At 49.5% G+C, this 13,534-nt stretch overlaps 1 long non-coding RNA gene across 2 annotated transcripts in view; it reads right to left on the bottom strand.

Moving 5' to 3' along the window:
* Positions 1-13,534, bottom strand: part of LOC105744839 (uncharacterized) — a 106,745-nt gene that overhangs the window by 86,188 nt on the left and 7,023 nt on the right. The window lies entirely within an intron of this gene.

Genomic DNA, 13,534 nt, shown 5'->3' with positions numbered 1-13,534 from the left:
AATCACTGCTGTTGGGATTATAGTGTGGAACTCTAAATTGTCACAAGTCTATGACCGAATGGAGCACAGCACGGTGACACAGGACACAGCAAATCCCAGGCTCCCCACTCACCAGCCGCCAGTCTCGGTGCCTTGGATTCCTCATCTGAAAAATGGACCTACCTCTGAAAGCAGTGGAAGGATTAAATGAATTAAGAGCCGTTCAGTGTTTACAACGCTGCCTGGCACAGAGGAAGCAGTTTACAAAGGCCGGCCGTTTTTGTGGTTTGAAAAGCCCATGTTCTAACACTCAGACTATTTGACATTAACCACACACCGTTCGAAGCTTCCAAATCCATTTTCTGTGATTACTGGGCTGTAAAATCAAGGTGCATGAAAACTAGGGTCCATAAAATTTTCAGTCCGCCTCAGGCTTGTTTTGAGAGCGAAAGGGGAACTTTTAACAAATAAGTCAGGGCAGGAGGCGTCTACTGGATTCCCGCAGGCATAACCCTCTCTGTGACTCACCGGCTGAGGGAGCCCTTCAGTGGACGTTACAAAAGAGGGTTACAAAAGAGGCTCCCTGGCTCACTCACTGGGCCAGCTCCCTTTGCATAACTGCCCTTTGTCAAGGATAGAGAGTTATGCAAAAGGCCAGTGAAAGCCCGGGATCCTTCTTCTCAGACATTCCACTCCCCCGAGGCGACAGCGTGGGTGGGAAGCCATCCTTTGCACCCTGCTCCTGCGGGGCCCAGGTGGTGGCAGGGAGACCGAGGAGATGATCTCTGGGGTCCCATCCTGCCTGCACCTGCCTCAGAGAAGTCAGCCTGTGGGAAGACAGGTGCACAGCCTGAGGTTTCCTTTTCACCAAATCAGATCATGACCCTCCTTCGCAGGAGACCCTACCCTGGGTTCCATCTCGACTCAGCGTAAAAGCTCCCTGACCTCCCCGACACCTCTCTGTCCTCCTCTCTGAGAACTCACTCCTCACTCCACCTGGGTCAGCCACACTGACCTGGCCGCTGCCCGAAACTCCGGGCACACGACTGCCCTGGGGCCTTTGCACTGGCTCTTCCCGCTACCTGGAACTCTCTTTCTTCAGATATTGACCTGGAGTAATCTGGATTAAGAAATGAAAGAGCGAAATGATTTCTGAGCCACAGCCTGAGCTGCTGATGTTTTAAGACTGTGGTTTCAGCTAAATTTTCCTCAATAAAGCCCCCGAAACAGAAACTTTCATTGTCCCACAAGCAAAGCCCCATACACTAAGGTCCATCCGGGGGGGAAGGTCTGAGCCCATCCCTGATGGCCTGTCATTGTTTTAGTTTCCCAGTTGCTAACGCAGCTACCACGCAACCGCTACCACGCAACCCGGGTGGCTTAACAACAGGAATTTATCGGCTCGCGGTTCTGGAGGCAGAGAGGCTTGCTTCCAGCCTGGGTCGGCGGCTTCTGGCCGGCTGGCAAGTCTTCAGGGTCCCTTGGCTTTTCCGTCACCTGGCAGTGCACGTGGCAGCATCTTCTTCTTGCTTCTCTGGTTTCTGTTTACTTACAGCTTCTGGCCACAGCCCGTGGCTCCTCTGCCTGACTTTCACGCTGTTTATAGAGGACTCCAGGGCTCTGGATTGAAACCTGACCTGAGCAGCTGGGCCACACCCTACCTGAAGTGGTATCTTGAAGAGATCCTCTTTACGACGGATCTACTGCCACCTGAATGCAGACCAAGACCAAGGCCATGTCCAAGCCGGGCTAAACAGTTCAGGCCACCGCGATCATCTTGGAGCGAGGGGACAGTGCCGTCAGAGAAGCGAGGCCGCCGGTGGCTGCAGCACTGCCGACATCTCCCCAGAGTGACCACGTTGGGGTGTCGTGGCTTTCAAAGACCCCAGAATCAGCCAGGTTGCAAATACGCGGAGAGGTCAGATGGGATAGCTGTGGACTGCCCCTATTTTGGATCATCTCTGAGTACCTGCCTTTCTATAACAGCTTGCAAAATCAGGCAGTAGCTTCTTAAACGAATGTATGTGACCCAGGAGCTTACTTCTAGGGATTGCTCCTTCAGAAATGCTCCCAGGTCTGGCCCAAGACCTATGCAGAATAATGTATTCTGGAGCAAAGTGAAACACTGGAAATGATCTAAATGCCTATCGGTACAGGGGTAGGTGAAAAACTCTAGTATATCAAACGTAGAACGCTATGCAGCCACTAAGAATGAGTTAGAACTGTATGTATTGCAATGGAACAATGTCCGAGACGGAAGGTTAAATGAAAAAAAAAAAAAAGAATTCATAATGGAATACATAAGATTATTTTTACAAAACATACATGTATTTTCATATTTGTGCCTGCGTTTGCTCCCAATTCACCCTGCTCACTATGCTAAAACCTGTGGAGTGAGTTGCTACACAGTGTGTTGGGGGAACACAGGCTCAGGGCACAAGAGAATCTCTCAGTCAATGACCGCTTTGTTACTTACATGGCACACAGGGTCCAAGAGAGCAGGGGAAGAGATCCCGTGGGGGCCGGTCTCCTGGGCCAGGGGCAGTGGGCTGCAGCTCTGCAAGCCCCTCTTTGTGCAGAAGAGGGACAAATCTATACAGCCCTGCAGCTGAGAATTCCAGCCTTGATTAGCATCCGGGGCTGCTGATTCCCAGGTTCTGGGTTCGGACTTTGGTCGAGCTTTCTCATTAGACTTAACGTCTCCCCCACGGTGCGGAATGGGGACAACCCAGGAGCAGGCAGCTAGGTGAGGGCGGGGCGACAGTCACCGGGCGTGTGTCTGTGACTGTCTGGGTGACTGTCTGCTTGAGCCCCACCTGCCTTGCCTGGTTGATAAGAGCTATCACAGCTCTCTCCTGCGTGGTGACACCCTACCTCTCCACCCCCCCACCCCCACCGCCAGCTCCCAATAGGCACAGATATCCCACTTGACACAAACAAACTAGACAGATGCTACATAAACCACGCAACCAGTTTTTCATTTGGGGGCTGGGAAAGGCCTCCCTGAGAAGGTGACTTCTGAGCGAGTTCTGAAGGAGGGGAAGTGGGGAGCCATGAGGATATCGGAGGGGAGAGCAGCTGAGGCAGAGGGAACAGCCAGTGCAAGGGCCCTGAGGAGGGAGGAACCCTAAAATATTCAAGGAATATTCAAGTATGACTGGCGTGAATGAGGATGAGAGTGTAAGGGACAAGCTCCGAGGGGTGACCCAGAGGGCAGATCATTCAGGCCTCGTGGGCCCCTTGGCTTTTACTCAGAGGAAGACGGGAGCCATGGCGGAGTTGAGAGCAGAGGAGGGATGTGAACTTACAAGTTTTGCAAGATCACTCTGGCACAGGTATTAGGAAGAGACATCTGGTTATGAGAATAATCAAAATAGCTACATTTTCTGAGCCTTTACTGTGTACCATCAACCCACAATGGATCATTGCAACCACATGGTGTTGGTACTCTTACACCCATTGGGTAGAAATGAGTCTCAGGCTCGGGGATGTTGAGTCACTTGCCCAAGGTCGCATAGCTGGTAAGTGTGTGTGTGGGGGGCTGGGACTCCCAGCCACTCCAGAGTTCTGGCTCTTTACACTGCACATGGTGCTCCCGCAGGCAGCCAGGAACCCTGGCCCTACTTGGGCTGAGGTTGAAGGAGTGGGATGGGGATCCGGCTCTGGAAGGCCTCGGGAACCTAATACCGAGAGGCCCAGCCTTGCGGCTCTGCCCGAGGGCCTTGCCACTGCAGTTGAGCCAAAGGGGCCCACAGTCCGCCTGTACCTTGGGGATACGGTACCCCCAGAACTGGGCATCTTGGGTGACAGCATGGGACGCGCCCAGGGGCACAACGTCGGTGAACCCCTGCCTGGCCTCCGGGCAGGGCTGTGTCTCTGGCCGCAGCGCTCTGTTGTGTGCATTCGGCTACATCCAGAAAGGGAGGGCAAGAGGAAAGCCCCGACTGGGTGTTTCACTGCCCTGGGCACCTGCCTCTGCCCTCGCCTTCCCAGACTTCAAACCCAGAATTGCATTAGCTGCAGGAACCCTCCATCCTGAGATGGGTGCCGCCCACTCCCCCTGGGCTATGAGTGGCTGGTCCTTGGGCTCTGCCAACTCGGGTCCAGCTCGAAGTGTCAGGGAGGGGAAGGGCTGGGCTGAAGCTGACGCCTGGGGGACTTCCAGAGGATCAGGAGCCCACACCTGAGTGGGGCTCTGGTTGTCTCTATCCCGGCCCCCAAATAATATGTCGTGAGTGGAGTTGAGCAGATTCTCCTGGTTGGATTCTGGGTGGAGCTTCCTTTGCTGCTACTCACAAGAACACAGAAGGTCTGCAATACGGAAGAGCTGTGTGGTGGTGTGCAGCTCTCTACCCGGGAAAAACAAGTTCTCAGGCTCCATCTCTTCCTGCGGGTGTGGACCCTTGCAAAGAAAATCTTTGGATGAGATGATTTCAGAAAAGGAGTGGCCCGGGTTGGGTCTTAGGCGGCCTACTGAGATTCTTATAGGCAAGGTCATAGAGAGAGAAAGAGGCCACGGAGAAAGCAGTTGGAGCCTGAAAGGCCACAGACCCTGGAAGAGAAGGGAGAGGCTGGAGAGGATCCCATGTGCTTTGCCATGTGGCAGGGGAGCCCAGGGCCTAGGAGCACCCGCAGGCAGCCCCAGAGCATCAGGCTTCGGCAAGAAAGCCTCGCCTTGTTGACGCTTTGATCTGGGCTTCTCCTGGCCTCACAACCGGGAGCTAATAAATTCCCATTGCTGAGGTCCACCCATGGCATGGTATTTGCTTCAGCAATGAGGCTTCTGGAGCAAGCTGAAGGAAGCCATCTAGAGCTGGGATGGCAAATATGTGCTCCGTGCGTTTGCTTCCTTGTTCTTTGCCCACAGCAGGCATCGCTAATCGATCACAAGCACTCCTTTGCTCTAACAGAGCCCTCCCCGGCTCTCTGCACGGCTGCCTTGCCCTCTCCCTTAGCTCCATCCGAGGAGAGGGGAGGGGGCCAAGGAGGGGGCCTGAGTTTTGCCCCTCAGGGCTGACTCCCAGCAGAGTCTGGAGGAAGCCTCTCTCCTTGGCTGCTGGAGTTTGTGGGCATCCTGAGAAGCACAGCAGACGTGGGGGCAGGCCAGGGTGCGGCAGGGGGACCCCAGCCGCAGAGGGCAAGGTGGACAGGGAGAGGCGCTGGGAAGAAGCCACGAGTCCCGGCTGAGAGGCCAGCCCAGACAGGAAAAGCAGGAAATAGCAGTAATTTATGCTGCCAGAGGCAGGGAGAGGCCTGGCCAGGTCTAGCTTTGAGCCCTCCTGCTGCTTTCCCCTCAGCCCTTAGTCTGGCTCAGACGCCCCCCACCCCCAGCCGCCCTTCTCTCGGCCTGTCTCTTGCTTCCTCAGCGCCCTCTCTGTCTCTTTCTGTCTCTCCATGTGTCCATGTCTATCTTTCTGTCCTGCAATCTCTGGGCTTCCGTGTTTCTCTTGATCTCTCCCGCCATCTCTCCACCCGCCGGTTTACCTCCGTGTTCTTCTTACACCCTCAAGTATCTGTCTCAATTTCCATCTCCATGATTTCTACCCTGATAATAGCACTTTTAGTCACATTCCAAGGGCACCAAAGTGCATGACACTCAAAATAAGCAGGGGCACTGACCCAACAAAACAGACACTGGCAGAAAACAACCAGGAAGGCCAAACTGGGGCAAAGCCTGAATTTGCCGTGTCACCGTGTTACTGTGTTTATCTTTGTTTCAATGTCTCTTGTGTCAAATGCCAGCTCCACAAGGTCCAAGGTTTTTAACCCGTTTTGTTCACTTCTGGATCTCCAAAGCTTAGAATAGGGTCTGGCACACAGTAGGCGCTCAATAAATGTTTAGGGAATGCCTGGCTTGCTGCATTCTGGCTGCTGCCATCACGGAGGCTTTCCCGCTCTCCTGCGCTCTCTTGGCTGCGGCACGAGCTGCCCCCTGGGTCCGTCGGCTCTTCTGCCTCGGTGGGGTTCGCTCGGCGCCTCTGGTCTCTGTGTCTCTCCCTGAGAACTGCGCAAGCCCTTTGCACGCTGGTTCTCATTTCTACGCTCCCGACGACCCCATTGGGCAAGCGTGGTAGACACAACCATGGCCCCCCAAGATGTCCACAGCCTCACCCCCAGGTCCTGTGAGCATGTTCCCTTCCGTGGCAAAGGGGCCTCGCAGATGCCAGTAAAGGAAGAGCTTTGAGACGGGGAGATTATCCTGGTGGGTCCAGTTTAATCACAAGGGTCCTGGTAAGAGGGAAGCGGGAGGGTCAGGGTCAGAGAGGAGATGGCAGGACGGAAGTGGAGGTCAGAGAGGAGAGAAGACGCTACCCGGCTGGCTTTGAAGGTGGAAGAAGAGGCCGTGAGCCAAGGAATCAGGAAGTCTCTAGAACCAGGGAAGGCAAGGAAACCCATTCTCCCGGAGACTCCAGAAGGGACGCGGCTCTGCCGACAGCTTGATTCGAGCTCGTGCAACTCACTGCAGACTTCTGACCTCCAGAGCGTGAAGCTCATAAACCCGGGTTGTTTTTAGCCACTAAGTTTCTGGTCGTTTTTAACATCAGCTAAGGGAAACTAATAAAGTAGGTACCCAAGCTTTCCAGGTGTGGAAAATGGAGGATCGAAGAGGAGCAGGCACTTGCCCAGGCCGGCATGACAAATAAACAGACGAGAAAGCTGGGGTTTGAATCCAAGCCTAGCCCTAACAATTAGTGCTTTTATCTGTCACACCAGCACTTCTCAGCACACTTGGTGGTGATGGCTGTGCCAAGTCCTTGAAAAGTCAGACTGACCGGGGGCCAGCTGTCACCTCCCCTCCCCTCCTGGAGAGGCATTTACAATGCACATTAACACCTAAAGGTCCTGAGAAGTCCTACAGGAAAGAAGCCTTTGTTTGACCCAGACTCTCTCCCGCTTATTTGTCCATAGAACCCTTTCCCCCAGGACTTACTCTCCTCCTCTGTCTCTCACCCTTTCCATCTGTTTTCTCTCTGATTCTCACCCTCTGCTGTCTCTCTCTGTGTCTCAGTGTCTCTCCCAGAAAGGTAGAATAATGAAGTCATTAAGAGAGCAGCCTCTGGAACTAGACTGTCTGGGTTTAAAGCCTGACTCTACCTCTGGCCTGCTGTGTGGCCTGAGGCAAGGCCTCAGCCTCTCTGAGCTTCATTCTCCCCATCTATGAAAATGGGGATGACAACAATACCTACCTCAAAGAGTGAGGATTAAGTGAGTTGCTCTATGTGAAATGAAAAGGCCAGAATGAGAGTCCAAGCCCTGTGCAGGATCTGCCCCAGCCAGCGCCAGGGCCTGAGGTCAGGAAAGTGCATAGTGGCACCTCTCCAAAGTTAGAAAGTGCCCTTGTACCTCTTCGTGAGATCAGGAATGTTGCTTTCCTCCTCATGGGTCAAAGGAATTTGGGGATAAGGCCGGGCCTTGCAGCTTTGAATTTTAGGCCCAGATAAAGCATTGCCTTTGCTCAACTCTTCTGCACCAGGTGTGACTCAGCTGCCCACGCCTGAGGTCACCTCAGTGGTGGCAAGTGGTTTGCTTAGCTTGGCCAGAATGCCGGCTCCCCACTTTTTTCCTTAATAAAAAAAAAATTTATTTATTTCGACCCCCTCCCTCCATTGTCTGCTCTCTCTGTCCATTCGCTTTGTGTTCTTCTGTGTCTGCTTGTCCTCTCATTTTGTGGCTCCAGGAACTGATCCTGGGACCTTCCAGAGTGGGAGAGAGGCCATTATTCTCTTGCTTCACCCCAGCTCCCTGGTCTGCCACATCTCTTATTGTCTCTCCTCTGCGTCTCTCTTTGTTGCGTCATCTTGCTGCACCAGCTCTCCGCGTGGGCCAGCACTCCTGTGCCGGGCAGCTCTTCTGTGCAGGCCAGCTCACCACACGGAGCAGCTCGCCTTCACCAGGGGGGCCCCCCGGTATCGAACCTGGGATCTCCCATATGGTAGATGAGAGCCCACTCACTTGAGCCACATCCACTTCCCGACCCCCCATTTTAAAGGAGAAAGAAAGAGAGAGGCCGATAGCCAGACAGAGTCAGGCAAACAGGGACATATTCCTTCACATATTTGGTAAACGTGGGGGCCCCTGTCGGGGCCGGGCAGGTGCCGGCTCACACAACGATGGACACAGGCCTGAGCCTGGCGAACGTCCATCCAACTGGACTGAGTCTCTGTGCTTCTGGAGCTCCGAGTCTAGAGAGACAGAGACCCTGAGAAAGAGGGAGATAACGAGATAGAGACACAGAGATCAGAGGGTCAGAGAAAAACACCCACACAGTGACAGTCACGGATAAAGAGGGAGGGAGGGAGAGAACTGTCCAGCTCAGCCAGAGGAAGCCCAGGAGTCCATGAGAGAAAGGCCTCTCCACGTCTGTCTTAATGTCCCCAGATCCCAGCCTCCCTGCCCTTCTCCACCGGTTCTACCCCTGCCTCTGCTTCTCACCAGTTTTGTCCTTCTCCTCCCCTCTCGCTGACTATCACCTCTCACTCTATGGCTGGCACAGCAAAGCAGAGGTGAAGGACATAGACACTGAGCACCCACAGGCTACCCTTTCAGCCTCAATCTCATTTAGAATTCAGCAGTGTTAGTTCTACTCACTGTAATGTGTTTCCATCAACTCTATTCATTTCCACACTTTCACAATAAATCTTATTAAACATTCTACAGGGAAGCAGATGTGGCTCAAGCCATTGAGCTCCTGCCTACCACATGGGAGGTCCAGGTTTGGTTCCTGGTGCCTCCTGAAGAGGATGAGTGGAACAGTGAGCTGGCGTGATGGGCAGGCATGGCAAGTTGATGCAGCGAGCTGATGCAACAAGGAGACACAAAGAGGAAAGGCAGTGAGAGACACAGCAAAGCAGGGAGCTGAGGTGGCCCAAGTGATTGAGCACGTCTCTCTCACATGGAAGGTCCCAGGTTTGGTTCTCAGTGTCTCCCAAAGAGAAGACGAGAGAGCACACAGCAAATGGACACAGAGAGCAGACAACAAGCACAAAACAATGGGGTGTGGAGGGAATAAATAAATAAATAATCTTTAAAAAATTCTACATACATTGACCATCAGCTCTATTCTCAACCCACATATTATTTCCTAGTAACCTATACTCTAGAGTCTACCTCTGTGAGTTTACTTGTCATATTTAGTTCATGTTAGTGACACTAAACGATATTTGTCTTTTTGGGTCTGGCTTATCTAAGCTTCATCCATGTGCTCACAGGCATCCCAATTTCATTAGGATGGCTCTTCTTTCCCTTACTGGAGGCCTTATAGAGACAGAGCCACAGGGAGAAGCTGGAAGTCAACAGACCCTGAAGAGAAAGGAGAGGTCCAATCACTGTGTGATGGGAAAGTCAAGGAACCCAAGGACAGCCAGCCAGCCAGAATGCTACAGATTCTGGAAGGAAAAAACCTTCCATCCCCTGAAACCAGGGACAATAAATTCTCTTTTTTTTTTTGAGATTTGTCCCATCCTCATTGTTTGTACTCACTGTCTACTCTCTGTTTCCATTTGCTGCACGTTCTTCTGTGTCTGCTTATCTTCTCTTCTTGTCTTCTCTTTGGGAGTGACTGGGAACCAATCCTGGGACTCCAACGTGGGAGAGAGACACTCAATCGCTTGAGCCACCTCAGCTCCCTGGTTTGTTGTATCTCTCATTGTCTTTCCTCTGTGCCTCTTTTTTGTTGAGTCATCTTGTTGCATCAGTTTGTGGTGCAGGCCAGCTCTCCATGGTGCGGGCCAGCTCTCTGTGGTGCAGGCCAGCCTCACCTTCACCATGAGACCCCGGGAACTGAATCCAGGACTCCCCATATGGTAGACCAGAGCCCAATTGCTTCAGGAACATCTGCTTCTCTAATTCTCATTATTTAAACCAACCTATTGTATGCTATCTGTCATAGCAACGTGGAAAGTTAAAACAACTAGCAGTAATTAATCAGCAATTGAGGGAAGTGGTTGTGGTTCAACTGATAAGAGTGTCTGCCTACCACCTGGGAGGTCCAGGGTTTGGTACCCAGGGCCTCCTGACCCGTGTGATGAGCTGGCCCACGCGTAGTACCGCCATGCCCCATATGCTAGGAGTGCACCCTGCAAGGAGAGCTGCCCCACGTGAAGAAAGCATAGCCTGCCCAGGAATGGCACCACACGTATAGAGAGCTGACACAGCAAGATGACGCTACAAAAAGAGACACAGATTCCCAGTGCTGCCTGACAAGAATGTAAGCAAACACGGAAGAACACACAGCAGATGGACACAAAGAGCAGACAATGGGGGGTGGGGTGGAAGGGGAGAGAAATAAATAAAAAAAAAATAATAAAAAATCAGCAATTGAAATAAAAAAAGAAAATTTCTTTATCTTCAAATAGGGATGAAGCTGACAAAATGTGTGAAAGGCTTGTACACTGAATACTATACAACATTGCTGAGAGAATTAAGGAAGACTGTATTAGTTTTTTTTTTTCAGATTTATTTTATTTATCTATCTCTCCCCACCTCCTCATTGTTTGCATTTGCTGAGTCTGTTCTTCTTTGTTTATTTAGGAGGCACCAGGAATGAAATCCAGGACCTCCGATGTGGGAAGGAGGCTCCTAATAACTTAAGCCACCTCTGTTTCCTACTTTGTTGTGTCTCTCATTATATTTTTCCTTTGTGTCTCTTATTGTATCATCTTCTCACATCAGCTCACTGCATCTGCTGGTCATGCCAGTTCACTGTCCTGATCGTCCTCTTTAGGAGGCACCAGGAACCTCTGCTTCCTGGCCATTGTTATGTTATGTCTTTGTTATGCTTTGTTATGTCTCTCATTATGTTTTTCTTCTTGTGTCTCTTGTTGTGTCACCTTGTGTCAGCTTGCTGCACCTGCCCGTCGTGCCAGCTTGCTTTCTTCTTTAGGAGGCACCAGGAACTGAACTAGAGACCTCCCATGTGGTAGGCGGGAGTTGAATCATTTGAGCCACATCCACTTTCCTGTACTAGTTTTCTATTGCTGCCATAACACATTTCCACAAATTTGGGACTTAAAACAAATTTGTTATCTTACATTTCTGTAGGTCTAACGTTTGACATGGGTCTTGCTGGGCTAAACCCGAAGTGTTAGCAAGGCTACATTTCTTTCAGAAGGCACTACGGGAGAAGCTGCTTCCTTTCCTTTTCCAGCTTTCAGAAGTCGCCTACGATCCTCGGCATGTGGCCCTCTTCCTCTACCTTCAAAACCAGCAACATTTACCTCTCTGACCATTTTTTCCCAAGTTATCTCTCCCTTTGAGCTTCTCTTCTACCTGCGTCTTCCACTTTTAAGTCATATTAGGCCCATCCTGATAATCTAGGATAAAATCCCTGTCTTAAATTGTGCTGATCAGCAAACTTAATTCTATCTGCAATCTTAATTCTCCTCTGTCACATAACCTAATGTATTCACAGGGTTTGGGGATTAGGGTGTGGACATTTTTAGGGGGTCTTTATTCTGTTTACCAAAGACTAAATAAATGTAGAGATATTATTTTTCTAGGCCAAAAGATGCATATTGGTAAGATGTCACTTCTCTATGGATTCAATGCACTCCTAGTCAAAATTTCAGGAGGGTTTTTTTGGGGGATGAAATTGACAAACTGATTCTAAAATTCATGTAGAAGTGCAAAAGTTCTCAAATAACCCCTAAAACATCGAAAGACCAAAGTTGAAGGACTAACACTATCTGATCTCAGGAGTTACTGTAAATCTACAGTGATCAAGATGAAAAGATGAAAGTGGTATTGGGGTCAAGAAGAACAAATGGATTAAAAGAACAGAACAGAGAGTCAAGAAATCAGCGGCGGACTTGGCCCAGTGGTTAGGGCGTCCTTCTACCACATGGGAGGTCCGTGGTTCAAACCCCGGGCCTCCTTGACCCGTGTGGAGCTGGCCCATGCGCAGTGCTGATGCAGAGCTGGCCCACGCGCAGTGCTGATGCACGCAAGGAGTGCCCTGCCACGCAGGGGTGTCCCCCGCGTAGGAGCTGACACATCAAGATGACGCAACAAAAAGCAACACAGATTCCCGTGCCGCTGACAGTAACAGAAGCAGACAAAGAAGAAGACACAGCAAAAATGGACACAGAGAACAGACAACCGGGGGTGGGGAGGTGGGAGAGATAAATAAATAAATAAATCTTAAAAAAAAAAAAAAGAAATCATCCGACATATATGTTCAACTGATTTTTTACAAAGGTGCAAGGGCAATTCAGTGGTGAATAACGTTTTCAACAAATAGTACTTGAAAAATTGGATATTCATATGCCAAAAAGGAACTTTGATTCAAACCTGTCACCTCATACAAAAGTTAACTCAAAATGGGTCATACACCCATCTGTAAAAGCGTAAAATAAAAAACTTCTTGCGACCTTGGGTTGGGCAAAGATTTTAAAGACATTATCTTGAACATCAGAATCAAAGATGTTTGCTCTTCTAAAGGCAGTGTTAAGAAAATAAAAAGACAAACAATAGACTGGAAGAAAATGTTTGCAAATCACATGAATGGCAAAGGTCTTGTAGCCAGTATATAGAAAGAACTCTCAAAACTCAATAATAAGAAAATGAACAATGCAATTAAAAAAAAATTTGACCAAAGATTTGAACCGGCCCTTCACCAAAGAAGACATACATAGGGAAAATAAGTGTGTGAAGAGATGTTCAGCATACTTAGTAGGTATGGAAGTGCAAATCAACCACAATGAGATAGCACTATATACCTATCAGGATGGCTAAAATTAAAAAGACAGAGCATTCCAACTACTGGCGAGGATAAGGAGCAATTGGAACTTTCACAACGTAAAACTGTAGAACTGTTTCAAAAAAGTTTGGCAGTTTCTTGTAAAGGTAAACGTATACCTAACTCATGACCCAGCCATTCCATTCCCAGGTATTTGTTCAAGACAAATGAAAACGTGTGTCCACACAAAGACTTGTACATAAATATTCATAGCAGCTTTATTAATAATAGTGCCAAACTGGAAACAACCCAAAAGTCCACACAACAGGTGGACAGTCTTAGAAATGTAAAGGAATGGGCTTCTGATACAGGCAACAACACGATGAAGCTCAAAATAATTATGCTATAGATGGATCAAAGACCTAAATATAAGAGCCAAGACCATAAAGACCTTAGAAAGCAGTGTAGGGAAACATCTACAGGACCTTGTAATAGGAAATGGCTTCATGAATATCACACCAAAAGCACGAGCAGCAAAAGAACAAATAGATAAATGGGACTACCTCAAAATTAAAGCCTTCTGCACCTCAAAGGAGTTTGTCAAGAAAGTAAAAAGGGAACCCACACAATGGGAGAAAATATTTGGCAACCATATATCTGATAAGAGACTTATAACTTGCATATATAAAGAACTCATATATCTTGAAAACAAAAAGATAAACAACCCATTTAAAAAATGGGAAAAAGACTTAAACAGACACTTCTCCAAAGAAGAAATACAAATGGCTAAAAAGCACATGAAAAAATGCTCCAAATCTCTAGCTATCAGGGAAATGCAAATCAAAACTACAATGAGATACCAACTTACTCCCATAAGAT

Source organism: Dasypus novemcinctus, chromosome 18 (assembly GCF_030445035.2).
Source record: "Dasypus novemcinctus isolate mDasNov1 chromosome 18, mDasNov1.1.hap2, whole genome shotgun sequence".
NCBI classification, from domain to species: Eukaryota; Metazoa; Chordata; class Mammalia; order Cingulata; family Dasypodidae; genus Dasypus; species Dasypus novemcinctus.
This window is presented reverse-complemented; position numbering and strand designations above follow the sequence as displayed.